Genomic DNA, 20,035 nt, shown 5'->3' with positions numbered 1-20,035 from the left:
CCCTCCGCCCCCTCCCTTTAGTCCCCCCCCGCCCCTCCGCCCCGCCCCCTCTCCGCCCCCTCCATCCAGCCCCGCCCCCTTCGCCCTGCCCCGCCCCTCCCCCCACTCCTCCCGGCCGAGCTCTGTCCCGCCCCCTCCACCTCGCCTAGTCCCCTCCGCCCGGCACCGCCCCCTGAGGCATGCGCAGTGCGCCTGCCCCGCGGGGCTGCATGTTTGAGGACTGCGCGTGGGTCTCCGAGACCGGTGTCTGAAGTCGTCAGTTTACTGCTTGTAACGAACATAGCGATCACCGGGAACCTGGAAGTAGAGACTCCTTTCCACCGTCCTTCCTTCCCTAGGGCTGCTGCTAATCCGCCCGCCGGCATCCAGGACCCCAGGCTGGCTGAACGCCGGCACCCATCTCGCGCCCCAGGGCCCGCTACGCGCCTGGCATAATGGGAAAAAAATCACCACGGAAAGGTCCAACCCCTCACCATGCAGACAGGAAGCTCGGCCACACGTGTAAGGACTCTTACGCCCCTTGGGGTTTCACCCCCGCTTCGCTGGTTCCAAAAGCCTGGATCGGGGCCTCCTTGTCCTGTGGGGGCCTCTCAGCCGCAAAAACACAGGCCCGAGCCCGCGGGCCTCCCACGCGCCGTGCATAGGCTGCGCTTCTGCGCCTCAGCACTGCGGCTGCGGGACCACCTGGCTCACTTTTCCATTCGGATGATGTCCCTGTACTTCGTGGCTGCAGGCTCCTCAAGCCCCAGGTCTGTGCGGGGACGAGCAAAGCAGCAGAATATCCATGCTACATCTTTCTGGAGCACCCATTTTACTACCAGAGTTGGAAGGAACGAAGTTAAGTAATTTCCAAGGCAAGTAATTAAAATTTTACGGTGAAAAGCCTGGAAACTCTTCTGCCGGTAATAACTGTCAGACATATCTGTGGCTGAAATGTCAGACTTTCTCTGAGAAAAAAAACTGAGAACTTGTTTCCCATTATTTAAAATAGGAAAAATTATAGGGCACAGCAAGTCAATAGAAAAAACCTACCAATTTCCTAACTCACAGTGTGGCAGTAGGTTTAAGTTGCACATAAGTTAGGATGTAAAATACTTAAATGTTGCCACTTGGTCACCCACATTTGATATGGTTGTTACCATGCAGTTGCCTTGTATGCAGTAGCAGTGGCTTGAGACCAGCAGTATCACTCATTTGTCAACACACCAAAGCTTTTCGAAGTCACCGTCATGATCCTGGTGGTCAACCAGTTGTTTCTGGAAGCAACATGTGGCTTTTCCAGCAAACTAGTTTAAAATGTTGTATTTCTTGAAAGCTCAAACTTTATCTCTACAACCATCAGCCAAAAAATTTGAGACAGATTCTTGTCTTTTGCCCAAACTGCACCATGATAGGGGCTCCAGGGATCCACCTGCTTCAGCCTCCCCAGTAGCTGTGACCACAAGTGTGCACCACCATGCCTGTTAATTTTTAATATTTTTGTAAAAACTACGTCTCCCCACATTGCCCAGGCTGGTCTCGAACTTCTAGGCTCAAGCAATTTTCCTGCCTTGGCCTCCCAAAGTGCTGGAATTACAGCGGTGAGCCACCGACTGAGCTAGGAGTTAGAGACCAGCCTGGGCAACATGATGAAACCCCATCTCTACAAAAAATTTAAAAATTAGCTGGGAGTGGTGGCACTGCCGATAGTCCCAGCTACTCAGGAGGCTGAGGTGGGAGGATTCTTGAGCCCGGGAGATTCAGGCTGCAGTGAGCCGTGATTGCACCACTGTACTTCAGCCGGGGCAACAGTGCCAGACCCTACCCCCTCCCCCAAAAGAAAGAAAACTATTAGTTCATAATGCAGTTGATGAAATAATGTACATCCACAAAGAAAGGAGCAATCATAATATGTATATACTCAGTATTAAAATATTGTATATAGTATTACATATATAATATTGAATGCCTATAATGAATGGGGCACTGTTTTAAGCACTTTATTTATTTATTTATTTATTTATTTACGGCACCTGTGGGAGTTTATTAGGGGGAGAATTTCCTTAAATGTGCAGGGACCAGAAAGGCAGGGGTGGGAGGGGTCCGCAGCCAGGCTCCGTGAGGTGTGGTCTCCCCATGGACTCAGGTTGAGGGGTGCTCCTCCTCGGGCCCAGGCCATCCCTCTTCAGCAAGCGCATTTTCTGCTGGTGCTGCCGGACAAAGTCTCGCACACAGGTATCCAACATGGCCTTGGTGAGGACCCCATCCTCAGAGGCATACGCCGTGGCCTGACAGGACACAACCAGCTGTGCGATCTTCCGGCCCGACATGCCCTCCTTCAGCCAAGCGATCTCCACGCACTTCCTCCCATAGTCAAACTGGGCCAGCTTCAGGTGCTGCTTTCCTTCTGTGGCCGGCTTAAGAACATACTTGTCAAGATACATTCTCAGCAGGAGCTCCTGCTCCTCCTGCCGCGGCAGGTCGAAGTGAAACACCAAGTCGATGCAGTTGCGGATGTCCCAGTGGAACTGCTCGGGATGGCGGCTGGCCAGGACCAGCATGAATTTGTTGCTGCGCTGACTCGTGTGGCTTAGGAAGGCGTTCTGGGTGGCTCTGAGGTCCTCGTTTATCTCCTCAGTGGCTCTCTTCGGAAGGAAGGCGTCCGCGTCGTCTACTAAGAGCAGAAGGCCGCGCCGGCTGGTATTGGCCCAGTCAAACAGCTTGTGCATGGCGGTCACGCCTTCCCGCCCCATGGGGGCCACGTCCCCGCCTGTCATGATGGTGTAGTCCATGCCCGAGTGCACGGCGAGTTTCTTGGCAAACAGCGTCTTCCTGGTGCCTGGTGGCCCGTACAGCAGGACGTTCAGCTCGCACAGCAGGACGTTCAGCCCGTACAGCTGCAGTTCTTCTTCCTGTTCCTTGTTGCTATGGCAATGTCGCGCACCTGCGCTTCCAGGCTGGGATTCAGCACGACACCCTCCAGCACGTCCTGGGGCCAACTGAGGAGCCGCCGGCTGACCTGGAGGGGGTGCTGCAGCGCTTCCAGCACCGTGATGCGGGACTTCTTGCTCACCAGGAATGGCTTCAACAGCCCAGCCTCGATGAAGCGGGCCCCGGCGGCTGTCGCATTCTTGGCTGATTTTACCCCGACAGCCAGCAGCGTCAGCCCAACCACCGTGGCTGTCACTGTGTCCCGGTCTGTCACAAAGGCACGGAATCTTTCCCCAAACATGGTGACAGCCGTCCTGATGGACGCCAAGAAGGTCTGATGGTGCTTCCGCAGGGACACCTCTTGCTTCCCTAAGTTCTTCTCATTGACAAGTTGTTTGAGCTTGGACTGTTGCTCCAGCTTCAAAGCCTGCTCCTTCATCTGCACCAGATTCAGGGCATCCTTCGACATGGCCCAAAGGCACGGAGGCCACTGACATCTATCCCTTACGTGGTACCCAACGGACAGCCAAAGTGCATGACGGGACCACACTTATTTAAAGATGGTTCCTCCCAGGTGATTCAAGGATAAAGATACAATGGGTAATCAGTAACTAACAGGAAAAACTCTTGTGGAAACAGAGTTAAGAGGCCGGGCTCTGTGGCTCACACCTGTAATCCCTGCGCTCTGGGAGGCTGAGGCAGGTGCATCACCTGAGGTTAGGAGTTCGAGAGCAGCCTGGTCAACAGGGTGAAACCCTGCCTCTACCAAAAATACAAAAATTAGCTGGGCGTAGTGCGAGCCCCTGTAATCCCAGCTACTCGGGAGGCTGAAGCAGGAGAATCACTTAAACGTGGGAGGTGGAGGTTGCAGTGAGCTGAGATCACACCATTGCACTCCAGCCTGGGTGACAGACACTCTGTCTCAAAAAATAAAAAATAAAAAATAAAAAAATAGAGTGGGCCAGGCGCGGTGGCATACACCTGTAATTCCAGCATTTTGGGAGGCCAAGGCGGGCGGATCACAAGGTCAGTGAAGGGGTGGCCTGCCCCTCCACACCTGTGGGCATTTCTCGTTAGGTGGAACCAGAGACTTGAGAAAAGAAATGAGACACAGAGACAAAGTATAGAAAAAGAAAAAGTGGGCCCAGGGGACCAGCGCTCAGCATACAGGGGACTGGCGCCGGCCTAAGCACTTTATACTCATTATCCCACAAGGATTCTCTCTCGAGTAGGTCTGAGTATATTCAATTTAAAGACTAATTAGTAAGCAATACATAGAATTGAACAGGAAACTATTTAAAACATAGAAGGCTCTCAAAAATACAGTGTGGAATGAGTAATGCAAGTTACAGAGATACATAGCACATTTATAGAAAGTGTAAAAACTTACAAAGTTAAACAGTATATTATTTAGAGAAACGATATATTATTTAGAGCTATTATTATGTAATAAAAGTATAATGAAAGTCAGGGAAATAATACTTTTTGTAAAACTTCAGATGAATGATTGTCCTAGATGGGGAGGCAAAGGGTTATATTAAGGAAGGGCCAACCATGCAGATGGCTTCAAATGTAGTGGTGTAAGTGATGGCTACAATGTATTTATTTTACTTTTATGTGAGTCGGTGTGTGTGTGTGTGTGTGTGTGTGTGTATGCATGTGTAGTTTTGTATGTATAAAATAGCTCATAATAATTTTTTTTTTTGAGTTGGGGTGTTTCTCTGTCTCCCAGGCTGGAGTGCAGTGGCATGATCCCGGCTCACTACAGCCTCCAACTCTCAGGCTCAAGTGATCCTCCCACCTCAGCCTCCTGAGTACCTGGGATTACAAGTGCACACCACCATGCTTGGCTAAATTGTTTAAATCTTTGGTTGAGATGGGGTCTCACTCTGTTGTCCAGGCTGGACTTGAACTCCTGGTCTCAAACAATCTTCCTGCCTCTGCCTCCCCAAGTGCTGGTATTACAGGGTGAGTTGCTGTGACCAGCCTAATTTTTTTTTTTTTTTTTAAACAGCTTTATTGAGGAAAAATTCACGTACCTTATGATCCACTAAAGTTTACTATAATCACAGTTATGTGAAACCAACACCATGGTTAAGTTTAGAACATTTTTATCAGTCCTGTACCCTTTAGCTATCACCCTGTTATTCCCCCCAGCCCCTACCCCAGCTGTAAGCAACCACAAATCTAGTTGCCATCTCAATAGATTTGTCTTCTCTGGGCATTTCATATAAATCGATCCATATAAGTGTTTTTTCATGTCTGGCTTCTTCACATTTGTCTCATTCCAGAAGGTGACTGAATTGTTCCACAACTGGGAATACTAAGCTGTGGGGTGAATGTTTGGTTCCCAAGTGAATGTGAATGAGGCAGAGTGGAAGGAGAGTTCTTTTACTGAGGGAAAGGGGCAAGAACCAATGAAAGAAAGAGATCCAGCAGGAGGGGAGGGAGGAAGTGGGATGGAGAGCTGCTGAAAGCAAATGAACAGAGCTCTGGACCTTGACAGCAGAATAGAAGGTACAATGCAGCGGCGTGCAGGTCCTGAGGGGGAGGGAAGGGGAATGTGGAAAACAGCAGGTCATAAACTCTGAATTCCAGATGCTGAAGATGTGGGTCGCAGGGGTCTGGTCATCCCCTCACAGGCAGGGGCTGGAAAGTGGGGCTCTGCTCAGGTCCAGGAAGGAAGTGGGTACACAGGTGGTGTGGACATGTGCGTGGAAGCCCACAATGTTAGGTGCAGAACTTCAGGGAGAACCTGCATTTGGGCTCCAGGCTAGTTGGAAGTATTCTTTCATTCAGCAGCCTTCCCATTAAGTGCCTGCTGTGTGACAGACATTGTAGAGTGCAGAGATGCAATCTTAGCTGTCCCAGCCTTCCAGGGACTTCCCTAGAAGACTGGGACATGGTTATTTTCCATCTCCCCACGGTTCATGGAACTGTATTCTGCATAGAATGGGCAAAGTACAACTATCATGGATTAGTACTTGAAGAAATGAAGTTTTTACCTTCATGTTTTTTACGAAAGGCAGTATCTGAGATGTAGCATTCTATATCTTTGGCTTCTTTAATGTTAGCTATACAGACAAAATAGAAAATGAAAAAAATTTCCAATATTAAATATTCACATTGATGTGTGTATTAGTCTATTTTGTGTTGCTATAAAAGAACACCCGAGGCTGGGTAATTTATGAAGAAAAGAGGTTTATTTGGCTCATGATTCTGCAGGCTGTACCAGCCTGGCACCAGCATCTGTTTCTGGTGAGGACCCTGGGAAGCCTCCAGTCATGGTGGAGGGGGAAGTGGAGCGAGGAAGAAAGGAGGTGGGTGCCATGTGCTTTCAAACAACCAGCTCTCATGTTTCATAGAGGAAGGACTCACTCACTACAACCGGGACAGCACCAAACCGTTCCTGAAGGATCTGACCCCAAGACCCAAACACCTGTCACTAGGCCCCACTTTCTTTTTTTTCTTTCTTTTTTTTTTGAGACAGAGTCTCACTCTCCCACCCAGACTGGAGTGCAGTGGCATGATCTCAGCTCACTGCAAGCTCCACCTCCCAGGTTCATGCCATTCTCCTGCCTCAGCCTCCCGAGTAGCTGGGACTACAGGTGCACACAACCATGCCTGGTTAATTTTTTGTTTTAGTAGAGACGGGGTTTCACCGTGTTAACCAGGATGATCTCAATCTGCTGACCTTGTGATCTGCCTGCCTTGGCCTCCCAAAGTGCTGGGATTATAGGGGCGCACCACCGTGCCCAGCCTAGGCCCCACTTTCAACATTGGGAATCAAATTTCTTTTTTGTTTTGTTTTGTTAAGGAGATAATCTCACTCTGTCACCCAGGGTGGAGTGCAGTAGTGCAGTTGTAGCTCACTATAGAAGCCATGGCTGAGCTGAGCCATAGCTTACTGTGGCATCCAACTCCTGGGGCTCCAGAGATCCTCCCACCTCCGCCTCCTGAGTAGCTGGGATAACAGGCTCAATCCACCATGCCCAACTAATTTTTTTATTTTTTGTAGAGACAGGGTCTCACTAGGAGATCAAATTTCAACATGAGATTTGGAGAGGACAAATTTTCAAACTGTATCAATGTCAATAGGTTTTTTTTCACTCATAAAGAGTATCTATGTGTTAGGAACTTTAGATGTTTAAAAAGTGGTGGCAGGGGAGAAATATATAATAACGGGCACACACTGTATAATTTCCTCACATTTTAAATTACTCTGATAACTAATACATACATGGATTTATGGGTCTGGAATTTTTTCAGTGAGACATTTGTTTATAATTAAAATGTGGATTTTATCTCCTTATCCCTTTTTAATTCAGTCCCAGGCCTGAGCCACCATCCAAACATTCCTACATTGAAGCTGGGGTTTTTCCCTGAAAACGTTGCTTGTTAGGAAAACAGGATACAGTTGCCTTGAGCCAGCTGGCCTTGGCCGCCAGGCCGCTCTCACGGGGAGTGTTATTCAGTGGGAAGTCGTGCTCCCTGCATGGCACCGCAGCCCCTCAGCTCTGAACTCAGCAAACACTGTCCCATTTTGCCCCCAGTAACAAGCACAGGGGCACCACCACAGGCTAGTACCCAGTGGGAACCAAGTCTTGGGAACTTACTGGAATTGTTGAAAGATATGTCCCTTTTTAGTAATGCATATGGCCCTAAATATTAGGTACAATCTGACTTCAGACTCAAGTCATCATGTGTTTTGGCTCAGCTGTGGCCTGCATATGGTATTGTTGATATTAGAAATGAAAATGCTGGTGAGCCACAGAAAGAAAAATCCTGTGTTTTCTGAAACTTTCAAACACCTTTGGCCTTGTTCGTTAATCACCTGGAAGGAAGAGAACCTATAAAAACTGGAAACGCAGTGGCCAGCAGCCAGCCCTTGAGAGGCTTGCTGAGCTGTGAGGGTCTGGAGGAGGATGCAGCTCTGCATTGCTTCTGCAGCCCCAGTGCAAAGCAATGTTGAATTCCAGCGTGATATCGAAATGAATGTATTTTACTGTAATGTTACATCTTACATTTTTTATTAAATCCTTTGTTCATAAATGGAAACAACAAAATGACAAATTATTTAACATTTTCATATTTTATAACCTTCCTGGCCTCTAGCAAAAAAAAAAAAGAAAGAAGGAAAAAGAAATTTGATTCCAATGTTGAAAGCAGACCGTAGTGAGAGGTGTTTGGGTGTTGGGGGCAGATCCTGCAGGAACGGCTTGGTGCTGTCCTGGCGTTAGTGAGTGAGTCCTTGCTCTATGAAACATGAGAGCTGGTTGTTTGAAAGCACCTGGCACCCACCTCCTTTCTTCATTGCTCCACTTTGCCTTCCATCATGACTGGAGGCAGCCTGAGCTTCAGAAGGAAGGCCGTCCTCTAAGATAGCCTGTCCAATATAAATATGACCTAGGCCTGTCTGGAGTTTTAAATTTTCTACTAGCCAGGTTAAAAAAACTAAAGAGAAACAGGTGGAATTGATTTGTGATAATATAATTTATTTGACCCAATATATCCAAAATATCATTATAATGTGTGATCAGTATAAAATTATTAATGAAACATTTTACATTTCTTTGTCCTGAATCTTTAAAACTCACCCCATATTTTACACTTCTAGCATATCCCAGTTCGGAGCAGCCACATTCCTGATGTTCTGAGGGCTCTGACTCCCTGACCTCAGGAAGGTGAAGGGCCTGAACCGAATTTCTCTGCCAGGAGCCAGGGAGCTCCCCCTCCCTACCCACATCTCTTTTCGGTCCCAAAGGAAGAGAGAGTGCCCTAAGAGGGCAGGGGCTGCCAGCAGGAGGTGGCCACAGGTACAACACTGCTACCCATCTGCTGCTTGGTGGGGCCATTCTCCCTCCAGAGATCAGAGGATAGCGGGGTCCCAGGAGGTAGGCCCTGTCCACAGCCTTGACCTCCAGAGATTAGATTTGGAGGGAATAGATTCCAGACAAATGCTTTACCTTGCTATTTGGCCTTGGCCCTAGTGGTCAGGCTGTCATCTGTTTCCTCCTGTGTTGTGTGATACTGTGTGAGTTTTAAGCACATACGTGTCTACATGCATTTCTTTATAATTCAAGGGACCCAACTTCTAATAAGGGGAAAAGGAATTAGGTACCACGATGGTTCCTACTGTTTGCCAGCTAACTTGTAATCAGCATGTTGTTAATCCTGGCATCCTGTCTGCTCTGGGTATGTTAGTTCACTGTTACTGTGTAATAAGCCGTCCCAAAACTTATTTAGCTCATAATTGAGCAGGTCAGCAATTTATGGCAGGCTCCTGCCATGAATGAATTGTGATACCTGTAAAACCTGCCATACCTTTATCAGGCATAGCAATCTTCATGTGTGTGTATGGGAGAAGGGCGTCAGCTGCTGGTGACCAGGCAGCTCTGCTGTTGAGAGTGAGTTGGCTGTGGACTGGCCAACTTCGGTTCTCTTCCCCAAAATGTTTCATCCTCTAGCAGGCTAACCTGGGCTTGTTGTCATGGAGATGGCAGGGTTCTGAAAGAAAAGGAAGAATCATTCAAGACCTTTTGAGACTGGACCCAAAACTGCCAGCTGGATCCAAGTCTTTGGGAAACAGATTCTACCTCTGGATGGGAGCAGCTGTAAAAGCACGTTGCAAAGGGTGCAGATACAGGGAGGGATGAAGAATTGCTGTTGCTTTTGCAGTTAGCATCACTATGCCTTTTCTTGCAGACAAGATTTATATAACTGTCCAAGTCAAGGAACTTGTCCAAAGCCCCACAGCTACTAAGCGGGCTGTGCTGGGCCTCAGGATCTGCTCGGCCTGACTCCGGAACACATCCACCGCCATGGCCGCACTATCACACGGGTTCCCTGGGCCTTCCAGGTTCCGGAGGGTGACTCTTCTGCAATAGAGGCAGGATTCCTGCAAGATTCTCATCCTTGTAGTATTCTTCTCCGTTAGGAATATTCCTCTCCAGATAATGATTGGGAAGCGTCTTGGAATAACTTGGAATAATTTTGGGGAAATGGTTGAAGGCTGAGTTAAGAAATCAAGGCACTAGCACTATATTTTTCATTTCTAATCATAGGAGAAATTTGAAAACACGTATAAAGCACTCCACATGTTTGGAAATTCTTTTCATCCCATCTTGGCATTTGGAGGCTATTACTGGTCTTCGACACAGACTAAATCAAAATGCTGTGCCCAAAACAACCTCTTCCTCTGAAAGCACCCGATGTAAAGATAGACCTGCTGAGAAGACATTTCCTCCTGCTGCAATTTAGTCAAGCAGCTGAGCATGTCTTGAAGCCGTCCTTTGATTTTAACAGGACAGAGCTGTTTTCTAAGACTGCCCGCCACCCCTCCCTGTAAAGCTGAGATGCTGCAATGAGGCAAATCCCCACAGCACACAAGGAAATCAGGCACAGCCAATGCATCCTTTAGCACAGCTAAGGTTCTCACCCTTGATGCACCTTACAATTACCTGGGTGGCAGGGGGCTTTTAAAATTCCCAAAACTGAAGTTGCAACAGACCAGTGAAATCAGAATCCCTGGGGCAGGATCCAGACACCCTTGCTGTTTAAAGCTCTCCAACTGGTTACGGTGTGTGGCCAGCGTTGAGAACCACTGCTTGAAACCAACATCTTTTGATGAACTAGTAGCAAATGGTTTCTCAAATGAATGTAAAGTCTTTGCTGCTGAGCTATAGCCTTTCAGTCTTACTTGCGTTATTTACATACTGTCTTTTGCAGGACCTGACCTCTGCTACTCATTTTGTTTGACTCAACTCAATTTCACAAGTACTGAGTGCATATGATGTGCAGAGCACCATGCTAGTTATTGTGTCCTTGGTTTGGGGAGGACTTTGCTGGGAAATAAAATCACATCGTCAGAAATAAGAGTCTTGCTACTTATCAAATTGAGGCAAAAATGGGAAGACCTAGGGGGTCTCACCCAAGGGTTGGGACATTAATAGATACATCAGAATATGACAGTTCATCTGATGATGCTGTGGGTAGAAGTGTCCCACTTTGAAACAAAACAAAACACTGCTGTTACTCTGAGATACTAAATTATGTGTGCAAATATGTGGTATTTAAATATTTTGTTGATACATAGCATGCATACAGAAATATGGGCATAAAGCGTTCACTTATGCTCGACATATATTATGACAAAGTTAATACACGTGGGTAACCACGAAATAGAAGCAGCCTCACTCATGTGGTCCACAAGCGCTTTCTCCCTCCCTCCTCCTCAAAGGTACCAGTGTCTTAACAGCTGACATTATAGATCAGTTTCGTCTTTCTGTGCAAGGTGTTTCATTACAGAAAAGTTTAAATATATGCAAAATGAACAAAACTGTATAATAGACCCGTGACCCAGCTTCAACAGCTAGTAATCATGTGCCATTTTTGTTTCTTCTGTACCTCAGCCCTTTCCCTACCCCTCACTTTATGTATTTTTTTAGTTCTTTTTTGGTGAGGTAAGATATACATGCATTGAAAGGCACAAATCTTAATTGTACAGCTTTGAAAAATAAATAACACCCATATAACCATCACCCCTTTTCAGAATGGAATATTTCCATCATCCCCAGAAACCTCCCTCATGCTCATTCCTAGGCAATTTTTAACTCCCCCAGAGGAAAGTACTGTTGTGGGGGTTTTTTAACCATTAAGTTCATTTTGCTTGAAATCATACAATATACATTTTTATGTCCAGCTGTCTCAGCATAATGCTTGTGAGACACCTCCATAGTGTGTATTTTAGTTTATTCCTTTGAATTGCTGAATAGTATTCTGCTGTATAAATGCACTGTGGTTTGTTCATACATTTTTCTGTTGATGAATATTTGGGCTATTTCCTGCTTTGGGCTATCATATTAGTAAAGATCTATGAATATCCTTATACAAGTACTTTTTTGTATTGTTTTATTCCTTTATTAGCATTGAAGTGACACATATTTTCATTTTTTAGCAGTTGCTCCAGGGATTACAATGTGCATCATTAACATTCTCACAGTCTAGAGTTAATATTGTACTATTACAGTGAGTGTAAAACAGAAAAACTTACTACAGAATAGCAACATTTATCTCCTATCCTTTGTGCTGTTGTTGCCATAAATTTTATATCTGTACATGTCAAAAACCCCACAACACAGTATTATATTTGCTTTAGTCATAGATCTTTAGATGAAATTAAGAGGGAAAAAAAGAAAAATATATTAATAAATATTTGGAGGGAGATATTTTGAGGCCACAGAAACATACTGTTTCTTCTTTAAGTTTCATCCAATTTTTGCATTCATTGATGACTCTTTCCTGCAGTAATGATTACTGTAGTGTTCTAGTGGTAGTTTTCTATTTGTGCTATCCTTCAACATTTATTACTTGGAATTCTTCTGTGAGGAAGATTTGTCTTTCCTTCCTGATTGATTTAATCTTTTCTATATCAGTATGGACTTGTGGCTATTTCTTTTATGTTCTGGGTTATAATTTAGTGCTGTCATAATAATTTGCCACTCACATTGTTCCACCTTGAGTCACAGAAAGCTCTTCCAGGTTGGCTTCTTTTGACATGTCTCCACCCTTTTATGTTTTTTAAAAGCACTTTTTTATTTTCTGGCACTGCAAGATGCTCTAGTCTCATCTTGTGTTTTTCATGGCAGGCCTAGAATTAGTCTTTTCTCCAAGAAGCCCGGGTTTCTTTTATAGGAGAATGGTATATAGAAACTAAGATCTGGGTACTGGGTGTGCTCATTAATACTGGGATATCACTGCTTCTAGGCTCTCTCAGCATAGTTTGGAAACATTCACATGTTTCCAAACATGTATGCATGAATACAAACTCAGCATCTACCTATCTATATCTGTCTATCTAAACAGATACATTAAAATAGACAAAGGTTCATACTGACATTCCTAACTCCAGTGCAGCACCTCAGGATTTATTCTAGCATTCTCCCTTTGCTTATTTGTAACTCTTTCACCTACAGAGAGAAACTGGGATCTAATTCTCTGAAATATATTTGCTAACATGGAAAATCATTTCAGAATTGCTAACCCATACCCTGAAACAAATTTGCCAACAGTATATTTGTGTACAGTTCTTGAGTCTTACAGTATGCAGTCAAAACAGTATTTTCCAAGGTTACTTAGGTGAAGACTTTTTTTCCCCACACTCTTCAATATGGGTTAGTCATAATTTGTAATGCAGTAAGATTCATTTGTCACCCACTGCATTCCATCTGACCCCCTCACCATCTTTGTTGATTTTTAAATTTACGTAGAATAAAACCTGTAGCAGACGCTTTTTCTACATCAGTTGAGATAATCATGATTTGCCACTCCATTCTGTTAATGCAGTGATGTTTGAATGTTCAACCATCCTTGCATTCCAGGAATAAATTCTTCTTGGTCATAGTGTATAATTATTTTAATATGCTGCTGAATTTAGTTTGTTGGTATTTTGTTGAGGATTTCTGCATTGGTATGCATCAGGGAAGTGATATGGATCTCTAGTTTTCTTGTCTACTTTTTTTTTTCTGGCTTCGGTACAGGGTAATTCTGACCTCATAGAATGTCATAGAATGAGTTTAGAAATGTTCTCTCATTTTCAATTTTTTAGAAGAGTTGTATTAGTGTTATTTAAATGTTTGGTAAGATTCACCAGTGAAACCATCTGGTTCAGGGCCTTTCTTTGTCAGAAAGTTTTTGATGACGGATTCAATCTTAGTAGTTACGGGGTCTATTCTAATTTTCTGTTTTTTCATTATTCAGTCCTAGTAGGTTTTGTATACCTAAGAATTTGTCTATTTTATCTAGACTGTCCTATTTGTTGGCAAACAGTTGTTTATAGTACACCTCTTATAATTCTTTATTTCTGTAGAATTCATAATAATGTCCCACTGTCATTTCTGGCTTTGAGTCTCTTTTTCTTAGTCAATCTAGCTAAAGTTTTGTGAGTTTTGTTCATCTTTTCAAAAACCAACTTTTGGTTTTGTTTATTTACTGATAAGGAGGGATTTATTTCTGTCATATACTGTTTGTTGTTTATATGCCTTACAGCTTTTTTGTTCTTCATTTCCTACATACTGTCTTCTTTTGTATTTAATTGATTTTTGGTAATGAAATGTTTTAATTTCCTCATTTCCTTTAGTATATATTCTATTTTGTGTGTGTGTGTGTATGTGTATGTGTGTGTCATCATGGGTATTACATTTAACTTGCAAGTTTCATTTTATTCAGTTGTATAAACATACTGTAATTTATTTATCCATTCTACCCTTTATGGTCCTTTGGATTTTAATTATTGGACTTTTTGTTAGAGCAGTTTTAGATTTACATGAAAAAATGAGTCAGGGAATTCCCATATACCCAGTCTCCTGCCCACATGCTCTGTTGTTACCCTTACAGCCTTGCCTTGTGGTACATTTGTTACAGTTGATGAACAATGTAGAAACATTATTATTAACTAAAATTCATTAGACATCACTCTTTGTGTTGTACCTTCTATAATTTTGAGAAATGTGTAATGACATGACATGTATCCATCATTAATGCAGCATACAGAATAGTTTCACTGTCTTAAAATATCCCTTGTGCCTCAGCTATTTGTTTCTTTCTTTCACCCTCCCCTTCCCACAACCCTGATAACTATTGCTCTCTTTACTGTTTCCATAGAATATCATGTGGAATTTTACAGAATATCGTATGGTTGGAATTCTATAGTACATAGCATTCAAATGGGCTCCTTTCACTTGCCAATATGCATTTAAGTTTCCTGTGTGTCTTTTCATGGCTTGTGAGCTCAGTTTTAAATCAAGGAATAATAATTTATTGTGTGAATCCACAACAGTTTATCCATTCACCTACTGAAAGGCATCTTGATTGCCTCCAAGTTTTAGCAATTATGAATAAAGCTGTCATAAACATTTACGTGGAAGTTTTTGTGTGAATATAAGTTGTCAGCTTATATATAAGGGTATACTTAGCTTTATAAGGAACTGCCAGGCCAGGCACAGTAACTCATGTCTGTAATCCCAGCACTTTGGAAGGTTGAGGTGGAAGGATTGCTTGAGCCCAGGAGTTCATGACCAGCCTGGGCAATATAATGAGACCTTGTCTCTACAAAATAAATTTAAAAATTAACCAGGCATGGTGGCGCCTGTTGGTGTTAATATCATTGTTATGCAACCTGCTCTAGGAAGTGACGATCCTGTGTTCTCTAAGATGAACGTAATGAGCATCACTCAAGTCAGTAGTCACAACCCATCATTAGCAGAAGCTCAGAAAATAAGATGTTAAATGCCTGGCCATTAAGTTTTCTTATCTTTGTTCATTTCTACAGAATCATCTCCCCTGCCCCACAAACGTGAAAGAAAAGACAAGAGAAGCACCCGAGAAGAGGAGGGGAGAAGTGCCCCAGAAAAAAGTCATCCAGTCTCTGAAGCTTCGCCCAGGTGGGCACAGGCCAGCCAGCCTCTCCTCTGCTTGCCCAGCCAGCTGCAGGCTGTCATATAACCTTCCACCCGGCGTGCTTTTGAGTGTGTGGAAGTGCTGTATGCCCTCTTCTTTGAAAACCTGTTGAGCAAATGCCTCCGCATTTTATGCCCCTTCAACCTCCACCTCCAAGGGCCCCCAAGACCAAACATGCTGTGCACACACAGCAGCTCTTTGTGTCCCGCTCCTGGCCGATCTCCTGCATCATCTCGTTGAGCTCCACTGAACTCCGCAGTCTGCATACTCTGTGGAACTCAGGGTCTTCTTGCTCCATGGAACTCAGGGTCTTCATTTTCCATGGAACTCAAAGTCTTCTTGCTCTGTGGAACTTGAGGTCTCCTGGCTCCATGGAACTCAGGGTCCTTGTGCTCTGTGGTACTCGGGGTCTGTGTGCTCCATGTAACTCGGGGACTGCATGCTCCGTGGAAAGCACTGGGACACACTTGACCCCCCACACCCACACATACATCCTTCATTTTAATCCTGCCCCTCACCTGTCCACCCTGTGAGGCTTCTTCACCCCCACTCTGCTTTGAGCTCACGCCGGGTCTTTCGGGCTGGCCTGAAGCATGGGTGTTGGTAGGAGGAAGTGGCTGAGGTCACACGTTCAGGCAAATTCTGCTGGTGTTGCACCTGATGGAGCTGCCTGGAGAGGATATTTCCTTGGAGGACGTGCCCTGGTGGCCACTGGCTTCTTATGCTGCCCACACCACTGCTGATTCCATGGAGGAGCCACAGGGCCACACTGGGGGCTGTTCTGGAATTGGTGGTTTTCATCTGCACGTTAGGTAAGAACTGGCAGGCACCTTGGCTGTCCTTGTGGCCTCTGCCCTGCCCCTGGCCCTCCCCAGGTTGCTGATTTTCTGAGCTGCTGCTCTTCCAGGAGGAATTAAAGGTGGGAATGGCTGAAACCTGTGCTTTGGATTAGCAGAGACCCTAGGCTGTGTCATGCAGAAAAGGGAAGGATTGCAGATGGTGGCGGGATCAGCCGAAGGCAGGGGCTTCACTGTGATGCTGGAGCCCTCCATGTTGGGATGTTTGCATGCAGCCCAGGTTCAGTTAGGTGGCCCATCAGCGAGTCCTGGATCTGGTCTCACTCACAAGCCATGGACAACATGAGCTCAATTTGCCAGGGCTCCCTGGGAGGGGATTGGAGAGCCTGAGAAAGAGGCTGGGCTGCCTGTTACGCCCACCCCACACCCTGCCTCCTGTAACCCCTTAGGAGGTCAGCCAGAGACAGTAACTCAAAACCTCGGCTGTGGGCAGCCAGATGCCCAGAAATGAGGGAGAGGGCAGGCCTAGACACCAAAATAAAAGTCTATATATTTTAATATAAATACCAGAGGTGTTTGAACCAGAGCAACTCCATCTTGAATAGGTCCTGGGTAATTTAGGCCCCACCCTTAAGCCTGGAGAATCTTGAATGAGGCTGAGACCTACTGGGCTGCATTCCCAGGAAGGCAGGCATTCTAAGTCACAGGATGAGATAGGAGGTTGGCACAAGATACAGGTCACAAAGACCTTGCTGATAAAACAGGTTGCGGTAAAGAAGCCAGCCACAACCAAGATGGTGATGAAAGTGATGTCTGGTTGTCCTCACTGCTCATTGTATGCTAATTATGATGCATTAGCATGCTAAAAGACACTCCCACGAGCATCATGACAGTTTAGGAATGCCATGGCAATGTCAGGAAGTTACCCTATATGGTCTAAAAGGGGGACAAACCCTCAATTCCAGGAATTGCCCACACCTTTCCTGGAAGACTCATGGATAATCCACCCCTTGTTTAGTATATAATCAAAAAGTAACAATAAGTACAAGCAGTTGAGCACCCCATGCCACTGCTCTGCCTATGGAGTGGCCATTCTTTCTCTCCTTTATTTTCTCTAATAAACTTGCTTTCACTTTATGGATTCACCTCGAATTCTTTCTTGCACGAGATCCAAGAATTCTCTGTTGGGGTCTGGATCAGGACCCCTTCCCAGTAACATAAATATGTAATGAAACAAAGGTCCATAACTTGACCCAATTGGAAACACAAAATTTACTATAAGGATTTATATAACAAAGAGATAAAAGGAGCCCTGATTGTCTTTTGTGCCTGTACAGCATGGGCTCCACATTAACAAATGCTAAAATGCACCAATTGACAAAGCTTCATGAACTTAGTCAATGCTGGGACTCAAGTTACAGTTATACCTGGGATGAACACTGCAATGCCTGTAATCCTGGCAAAATAACTATAGAGGAAAAATAGGCATGCTTTATTTTAACTGTAGCTTTGCCTAAATTTCGCATAGGCATAATACTCATTGCCCTAAAATATGCTCTAACACAGTGAATAATAAATATGATTCAATTAAGTCTTTGGCACTTATAAATTGGCTTGGACCTTGGAGGTCCCCAGTGAAAATAGTTAATATGACTATGACTATGAGACAAATTGGACCTTGCAGATCCCCAGTTAAAATAGTTAATACGACTCTGTAAGTTATAGCCAGATATGTTAGTTTGCTAGGGCTACCAGAGCCTGGGTGACTTTAACAATACAAATGTATTTCCTCACTGTTCTGGAGGCTGGAATTCCAAGACTGAGGTATGGGGGATTTGGTTTCTCTGAGGCCTCACTCCTGACCTGAGATGACCCTTCCTATGAGCACACCCAGCACTGAGGTCTCTCTATGTCTCCAGATTTCTTCTTTTATAGCGACACCTGTCATGTTGGATTAGGGCCCACCTTAATGGTCTCATTTTAACTTACTCACATCCTTTAAAGGCTGTATCTGTAAATATGGGCACATTCTGAGGTACTGGGGGTAAGGGCTTCAACATGTAATTTTGGGAGAGACACAATTCCGATGTACAGGACCTTCAAGTTTAAAACTTAATATATGAAACCTAATTAATAAAAGGGTGATTCTGTCCACTGTTTCTCCATTTGACAGCTCAGTCTTGCCTGTGCTTAAGCCTGGAAGAAATAAGTGGTGCTTCACAGTAGAGTCCTACAACCTTAATATTGTAATCCTTTCATTAAGGCCCCTATACCCAATAGCCAGTATTAAAGAACTTACTGACCCCATCCAATCAACAACTGGTAAAGATTTTGCTATTATAGATTCAGCTATCATGTTCTGTTCAGTGCCTACTTCAATAGCCTCTCTGCCCTAATTCACCTTCACCTGCAATGAGACATGGTACTTCTTTTCTAGGCTACCCATGGGGTACCCCAACATCATTGCCACCACATATAGTCTTCATAGAGTGCTTAAGTACACCCAGCTTTCTCCAGGAGCTCAGGTTACCCCAGACCCTCATCCGAGACAGCATTGCCCTGGAGCTCATAGCTGGAGATGACATCCCCCAGGGAGTTTGATCTCTACAGGGAAATCAAACTCAGGGAAAACTTTGATCTCTACAAACCATGACATGTAGAGAGGCTCACACATCTGATTCAACAGTCCCTGATCCAGTGGTCCATGGACACATTTGCCCACAAGGAATAACCTAGAATCTCTCTCTGGTGGGGGTCAGGGGCTGAGTAGAACTTAGTTTTTAATCATTAGACATAGGCAAGGTGTTTAAGTTACTACACTTTCAAGCAGTATGGCCCTCACTCAAAGTGAGGTAAATATTGCTGCAAAGGAGCAACAGCTGCATTGTTGGAGTTTTGCTTTTGAGGGCTGTGTGTGTGTGCGCGTGCATGTGCATTGATTTCTTTCACAAAATACATTTTCAAATATTTCCTTACTCCAATCAACATTGCCCCTTCCTTTTAAATAAAGTTTTTGAAAACTAATAAGCCTATTTTTTTATTTACATTTTTTACTTACATTTCTTTACAAACTGTTTGCTATTAGTCTACAGTGAAAAGTCAACACTTTATAAAATAAGATTGGCATTTAAAAGCTTGTCAATTCTAATACTTTGAAAGGCTATACCCATTTTCAGAAAGTCTGGGCTATTCAAAATATTTTACAAAATTCTGAAACTTTGAAAAGTTGCAAGATTTGGGGACAGCAAGATGAGGTGTTTTCTCTAACAGCCAGTTTTGTTCACTGTATTATGAAATAAGTACTTTTTAAATTAACACCTTGAATTCCAAATTATATTTTTGAAAATCAATAATGATTTTTGTAAAAATAGAAAGTCTGTTGTACCTTTATCTTAAAATTCATTTCTTATCTATTTTCTAGATTTGATGTTTTGCCATTTTAAAGGATACTAGACAAGAGGATCTCAATTTGGATCATTATCTTGGGCTCCTAATATCCTAATATAATTTTAAATCATCCCAAACAATGCATTATTACCATATATATCAACAATTCCCAAACTGCTATAAGCTATGTATACTATTGATATTTTTCAGCTAAAATATACTTATAAATACATAAAAATATAAAAATATTTTTAACTATGTGTTGTTATGCAATAATGCACTTTTCAAAAAGAAACGATATACCAGTCTCAAGAATACCTGGAAGCTGCATGAAAATTCTTGATTCCTTTTAAATATAGTGACAGAAAAAGATGTAAATCTAACAATTGGCTGTTTTTATTGTATAAAGTTTTTTCTATAAGTACATGTGAATTAAGCATTTGTTAATCCACATTTCCCATATCACCAGCGCTGTGTGCCCATGG

The 20,035-nt window shown here is 44.0% G+C and overlaps 1 long non-coding RNA gene and 1 pseudogene across 2 annotated transcripts; one reads left to right on the top strand and one right to left on the bottom strand.

The window, feature by feature from the left end:
* Window positions 1-179: 179 nt before the first annotated feature.
* On the top strand, window positions 180-17,300 carry LINC02693 (long intergenic non-protein coding RNA 2693). The gene is made up of 2 exons (XR_003723665.2): window positions 180-854; window positions 15,239-17,300. It is a non-coding gene; the product is annotated as a long intergenic non-protein coding RNA 2693 (long non-coding RNA).
* On the bottom strand, window positions 214-10,875 carry LOC713780 (ATPase family AAA domain-containing protein 3C pseudogene; annotated as a pseudogene). Its single transcript, XR_013406188.1, has one exon. The product of XR_013406188.1 is annotated as an ATPase family AAA domain-containing protein 3C pseudogene (transcript).
* Window positions 17,301-20,035: the final 2,735 nt, after the last annotated feature.

This window comes from Macaca mulatta, chromosome 16 (genome assembly GCF_049350105.2).
Source record: "Macaca mulatta isolate MMU2019108-1 chromosome 16, T2T-MMU8v2.0, whole genome shotgun sequence".
NCBI lineage: Eukaryota > Metazoa > Chordata > Mammalia > Primates > Cercopithecidae > Macaca > Macaca mulatta.
Note: the sequence above shows the minus strand (reverse complement) of the source record. Positions and strands in the feature narration are given on the sequence as shown.